The sequence below is a fragment of the Myotis davidii genome, unplaced genomic scaffold (assembly GCF_000327345.1).
Source record: "Myotis davidii unplaced genomic scaffold, ASM32734v1 scaffold187, whole genome shotgun sequence".
Taxonomy (NCBI): Eukaryota; Metazoa; Chordata; class Mammalia; order Chiroptera; family Vespertilionidae; genus Myotis; species Myotis davidii.
In genome coordinates, this window is record NW_006383018.1 from 6,238,918 (window position 1) to 6,245,627 (window position 6,710).

The window sequence follows — 6,710 nt, forward strand, 5'->3', positions numbered from 1 at the left end:
CCACTGGCAAGTGGACATCCCCCGAGGGCTGCTGGGCTGCCAGAGGGATGTCTGATTGCCATCTTAGTCCCAATCCCCGGGGGAGTGGGCCTAAGCCAGCAGGTGGTCATCGCCCGAGGTGTCCCAGACTGCAAGAGGGCACAGGCCGGGCCAAGGGACTCCGCCCCCCCACCCCAAGTGCACAAATTTTTGTGTACCGGGCCTCTAGTAAATATATATAATCAGTTTGCCCACTTTCTTTACATTTTAAGGCTTATGTTCAAGAATACAGAATTAAATTAGGAAAAATATATAGAAATTTATTTACCTTTGAACTAGACTTTCCCACAGAAATTCTCATTCTTGTTCTCTCGTGTCCTCGTTTCTAAGATGACCAAGTAAAGAAGGAATAATGGTCATGCCAAAAAAGGCCGAGGCCATGTGCAGCCTGTTCGTTGCACCAACTGTGCCCGGTGCGTGCCCAAGGACAAGGCCATTAAGAAGTTTGTCATTCGAAACATTGTGGAGGCCGCAGCCATTCGGGACATCTCCTAAGCGAGTGTCTTCGACGCCTATGTGCTTCCCAATCTGTATGTGAAGCTGCATTACTGTGTGAGCTGTGCCATTCACCTCAAGGTAGTCAGGAATCATTCTCATGAAGCCCGGAAGGACCGAACACCCCCACCCCGATTTAGATCTGCGAGTGCTGCCCCACAACCTCCACCAAAGCCCATGTAAGGAGCTGAGTCTTTAAAGAGTGAAGAAAAGTTCTCTTGGGGGAAAATAAATGGAAATTATATTTTAAAAAGAAAAAGAAAAGAAATTCTCATTCTTCAGTGAGAGCTATATGGTTTGTTAAACCCACCTTAGGTTTATATATATAAACAGTAGGTGCTAAATATTTAATGGCCTACAAGAATTGCAGAGAAAATTGCTCAGGAGAATTTACACCTTCTGAGTCTTGCACAGTTTTTTTCCTCTAGGCCACAGAGAGATATTCTGTTTGTACTTAAGATAATCAATAAGTGAATCTGTAGACTTTGTAACTGATATAATATGGTATCCTTGCCAGATTTAAAAGAGAAGAATGCCGGGGTATAACATTCTGAAGTGTTGTTGCATGTCAATCTGATTTTCAATACTTATCTCTTTCTCTCAACATACAGTATTTAATTAATTTTCAATTATTCCAAATTACTCTTTGACACCAGTTATAGATGATACATTGATAGAACTGGCATTGGACAAATATAGTAGGTTATCATCCCTTCTGAATACTATAATTAAGTTAAAGATAAGATGAGTTCCTGTGATTGTTTTAACTGGTTTACCCAAGTCACACAGACTAACAGGTTTAACATGTCAGTAGTTTCAAAACAATTGGAAAACTGATATGGGAAAATTGTGGTGTTACCCTGGGCAGGATGATTCCTGGGGTCTTTGTCTTGTGGAGTCAAAGAATGAAACCACAGACGAAAGGTGGTATAGCAAAAGGTGGACATTTATTGAGAAACAAGTATAGACTCTCACGTGGAGAGGGGGAAAGAACCCTACTGAGTCCCTTTTTTCTAGTTTATAAAGGCTGCAGATCTTTGTGCCCTGATATCCCCTTTATTGGTCACTGTCCCCCTTAGATTGGACACTATAGCGACTCCAAAGCTCAAACCTCTCATGAAGTACGTGAGGTTCCCTCCTTCTCCCTTATTGTTTCCCTATCCCCTCTGGGCTTTCTTCTTCCCCTCTGGATGTGGGGCTTCCTTCCCTTTATTTTATAAATGTATCCCTTCTGCGTTACCAGCTCCCATAGTCTATGGAAATGTGCCCTTTGCAGCTCTGTAGCCCTGTGCTTTTTGCATGGACCCTTAATTTCTAAAATTGCCTAAACCTGTCTGTTTTACCCCTAAAAACTCCTTTCCAAACTTCCAAAGGAAAATATGGAATTGTCCATCACTAAAGTTCCTATTGGTTGCCTGCCAAAATTATCCTGAAACTACATTGGTGGGAGAAGGGTTGGGTGGCAGTTGGAGATAACTTATTAGGACAAATTTAAAAGTTTTGACATAAGATGTATGGACCTTGATTGACATGATGGTTGGTAGCACCTCTGGTGGGAGAGGTGATTGTGACTTAGATTTGTAGGGTTTATTTTGGAAGGAGAAGATATAAGACTCGGAGGTTGTTAATAATGGCAGAACTTAGGTTTTCTCTGATAGGATTTCAAAATGCTCTGTGCCCGAAGATGACCAGCTCCTCTTTTTTATTGGTTGATGTTATTGAAATGGTAATTGGAGAAAGGAGTTTAATGTGAGCCAAGATACAAAAGAAGTGGACAGGAGTTTTAAATCTCTATTATGGCTATAACTTTGTCTCTATATGACAGTAAGTAAGTCACTTAACTTGGTTAGGAAAATATGTCACAGCAGGTTATAGTCTGTCCACCATCAGGTTGCAGCCTGTCCACCAGGCAAAATAGGACCAGAGTGCATTTTTAAAGCCAAAACAGGGTCCAGTGACCATGAGGTTAAATGAGTATGAAGGTCCTGTGTCTGGGAGAGATCAGCAGTGCACAGTGTGCATGTGATCCTGACTTTGGCTAGTGATGGGCTGTGGGAATTAGCTACACGAACAAATAATTCGAAGTGTTTAGTTTACCATTTTCTCAAAATATTTACAGGTTGATCAAATATGTATTGAATGCTATGGTAGGCAGAATAATGGCCACCCAAAGATGTCCACCTCCTAATCCCAGGAACCTGGGAATATGTTACTTCACATGGCAAAAGGGACTTTGCAGATGGGATTCAGTTAAGGATCCTGGATCAACTGGGTGGACCCACTGGGATCACAAGAGTCCTTATACGTGAGAGGCTGGCAGGAGAGTCAGACTCAGAAGGAAATGGGATGATGGAAGCAGAATCAAAGTGATGTGATGTGAACAAGACTCTAGGGGCCATTGCTGCTTGGAAGGTGGAAGGTGACCAGCCGTGAGTCAATGAACAAGGTCGGCCTCACGAAACTGGAAAGAAGGCAGGGAAATTGATTCTCTCCTCGAGCCTCCAGAAGAGAATGCAGCCCTGCCCTCGGCTCCAGAACTGTAGGATAATGAATTTTTATTGTTTGAAGCCACTCAGTGGGTGGTAACGTGTTACAACCCCTATAGGAAATGAGTACAAACTACTCATTCTCAGGAACCGTCTTAGGCACAAAACACAGCACAGAGAAAAGAGAAGCCTGTGGTCTCCTGCTCTTAGAAGGCTCACAAGTTCAAAGTGCCCATCTTATTTGGCCTGTGAGGAAATTAAGCTGATACAATCAGCATGATTTTCACCCAGAGAATCCGTTCTAAATACCAGCTCATGGATCTTTACGCAACATCCGTAACATGTGAATATGAAAAAAAAATTCCCATTCCGCCTCTTCTTCGACACAAATTTTGTGTGTTACCCTAAAGACGGCTGTCCTCTGACCAGGAAAGGAAACAGCAATCCAATCCAATCGCTTTTATTTATGAAGGATGTCTTTAGGAACAGTCCTGCTTTTGCATCTTGAAGAGCTGGAACAATGGAAAGCCATTAAAAGAAAAGGAGTTGACCTTTTCTCTAGGGCAGTGGCTTTAACCTAAATGAAGAAACTGTGCCCTTAAAGAAGTTAAGTGACAGGAACAAAGTTTCACAGCAGTAGTGACAGACCCTCCTTGAACTTGAGTTTCTTGATCCCTTTTCAGCCTCTGCCCATTTTCCCCACAGACACCCGGTGCCTGGATCCAGGTGCTTTTTTAGAATCTGAAATAGGAATCAAGTCCATGTCACTAACCTACTTCCCAGCACACCCAGTGTGGATTACAAAAGGAAATTAACATGTAAAGAAACACTTTGGAAACTGAAGGAGCCATGCTAGTTCTCTCCTTATATTATTTGGCTGGTCTCACTGTTGGTGTCATTTTCAAGTGTGGGGCTTGATTTAATAGAGACAGCCAACAACTGTGGATCTAATCAAATGGGGCTCAGAGCGCATAGCTTTCCGTGTGGGAGAGCTGTAAGAAACATTTTCAAGTTTTGGAGGGGTCTGAATAAGGCGAAAAGTATTCGAAGAGAGCTGGAAAATCAGGCTCAGGGATCTTGTTTTTCAGGTCTGTTATAGTCACTCTGTGAAGTATTGCAGACAATTCGTTATAATTTATCACACGGATACTCTTAGATTGGATGAAGCCCAAACACAACCGAGTTAGATGCATATTAAATTACCTCTTACTTAAAAGGAGGGTGGTCTCACCAAGGCAGGATGGAGTTCATTAGCAGGCTGAGTTTTTCTTAACTCTTCATTATCTGGTTTCATATTATTCCTTGGTCCCAAGGAACATTGGACACCTCTCCTTTTTCAACTCTTAGAGAAGCACACAGGGCATTTTCTGAATCTCCACCAATTTCAGAGATAACATAATCATCACGTATCTATAAACAAAACTCAGACTACCCTGAAAATTGCTCCTATTCTTTGCATAAAATATATTTTTTAAGAAGAAGAAAAATATTGTCCTTGGGCATTTTTTAAAAATTTTTAATTTTAGTAATCCTCACCTAGAGATATTTTTTCCATTGATTTATTTTTATCCTCACCCAAGGATATTTTCCCATTGATTTTTTAGAGTGAAAGAGAGGGAGAGAAACATCGATGTGAGAGAAACACATCGATTGGTTGCCTCCTGCACAAGCCCTGACTAGTGCCCAGGCTGGGGAGGAGCCTGCAACTGAGGTACGTGCTCTTGACCGGAATCCAACCCAAGACCCTTCAGTTCACAGGCCGATACTCTAACCACTGAGAAAACTGGCTAGGGCTGTCCTTGTGTATTTTTTTTTTTTTGATCTGCACAACACAAAATATTCCACTCCATTATGATAATTGGCTGACACGTGTATTGGGTGTATTCTAACATGTGTGATCACATTTCTTCTACCTGAGGAGTACTGCCGCCCATATCATTCAATGAAGGACTCGGTTCAGACAGGATTCTATTGACAGATGGCCTTTCCAGAACTAGGAACTTCAAACTCCATGTAAATGGACTTTTAAATGTGCATTGTAAGTTTTTTAGGTGGGGTTTCCCTGGTGGGCAAAAAGGACAGAGAAAAATCCCCGAGGTGCCCTAAATTTAATCATTTGACTCCAAAGGAATTTGTATTCATGTATTTTTGTTTGTCTCTGAGTTGTTTATTGTTTTGTTCTTCTTTTAAAAACCAGGTCAGGTTGAACCCTGGGGCATTTGACATCTATTTATCTGTTGGTCTCCAACTCTACATAAATGTCCTGTTAAGAGGGGATTTATCTCAGCTTAGAAATGAACCACCATGACATATTTTTATCCCTTTCCACACTCTAGTCACTCTCAGTCTTTGGGTCTCTCGTTAAACATCAAAGAATCTTCATAGGGAAAAGGTTGGGTGTGGAAATTGGGGGATGGGTGAGACCTGGTATTGGATGACAATCACAAAAATCAGTTTACTCTTGTCTCTAACATTGATCTTTCAGCAAGCACTTAAACCCAGTTTTTTCTGGTCCTTTTCAGTACTTCAAAGTAGCAGTTTATCAATAGAACCACCAAGCTAGACACAGTCCTAAGAGGTCATCTGGTTCATCTCAGTGCCTTAGGCATATGCATATCTAAGTAATTCCAGGCAGATAGAAAGACACAAAGACACTTCTGCCTTTGAACCACATGCCTCCTTGGCTATAGGACCTCACTTCCCCTTGGCATCTCACCATATAGTTTTAATGCGAGGAGGGATCTATTCTGGCTGAATTCTTTTATTTTCCTCCTAAATTTAGACTAATTCCATGCACTGTCACAGCTGACAAAACCACCACAGTAACTTAAAAAAAAAAGTGAAGTGCCTATGCATAGTGAAACACTTTAGGCTTTTGGGTTTTTTTTAATCGTCTCTCTATAATTTCTGACCTAAGTGGCTTGGTAATGAGCTAATGTGGGAGTTTCCATGACTCTATGGGTGGATCCTCCAAATGTAGATTTATTTTATCAGCAGGAGGTTGTTAAGTGACCTGTGGAGACTGAATGTTCTTCCTTTTTTGACCTCCTCAAGCATAAATCATGAATCCCTACAAATTCAAGAAAGAAATTGCCCATAAAGCAAGACATAGATCTCTCTATCGTACAATTGTGTTCAGACAGTCTTGCGAAAACAAGAGTTCTGAATCTGATTCGCCTGCTTATTATTGTGCTTGTAAAAAAAAGAACACCTGATAAATGACTTTTTGGGGATTCTATAGGTAAAAGCCATTACTACCTTTTTTACATAACCAAGGAAGAATTCATAGACAAAGAAGCTGGCTCTCTTTATACAAGGTTTAACTTTATCAACAGAGGGATGGGGGTGTGGGGGGGAGGCAGGGAGTAGGGGGAGGACCCATATTTCAGAATGCTGTTTGCCCCCTTTGCAAGCATTTAGTGCTTTTTCAATAAAAAATAAATTTAATTTGTGGCTCCACTTCAAGTAAGATGGTTTGATGGTGAAAGTGGAGCAGCCCCAGCTCTTGATTTAGAGAAGTCGTGTGGCTGAATCCCTTAACATCACTTTCATGAGGTTTGGGTGAGCCATTCTCAGAAACCCCAAGCATTTTTGAAGATACTAAACTAAAGACATTCACGATTTTTCCCCTCTCTTTTTTTCTACTAATCCTTCATGTTTTAACAAGCACTAGAGTTAATGCTGCCTACA

The 6,710-nt window shown here is 41.3% G+C and overlaps 1 protein-coding gene and 1 pseudogene across 4 annotated transcripts in view; both read left to right on the forward strand.

Annotated features, from left to right (window-relative positions):
• The window catches only part of DYNC1I1 (dynein, cytoplasmic 1, intermediate chain 1), a 245,306-nt gene that overhangs the window by 161,530 nt on the left and 77,066 nt on the right, over nt 1–6,710 (forward strand). The window lies entirely within an intron of this gene.
• LOC102751494 lies at nt 370–781 on the forward strand (annotated as a pseudogene).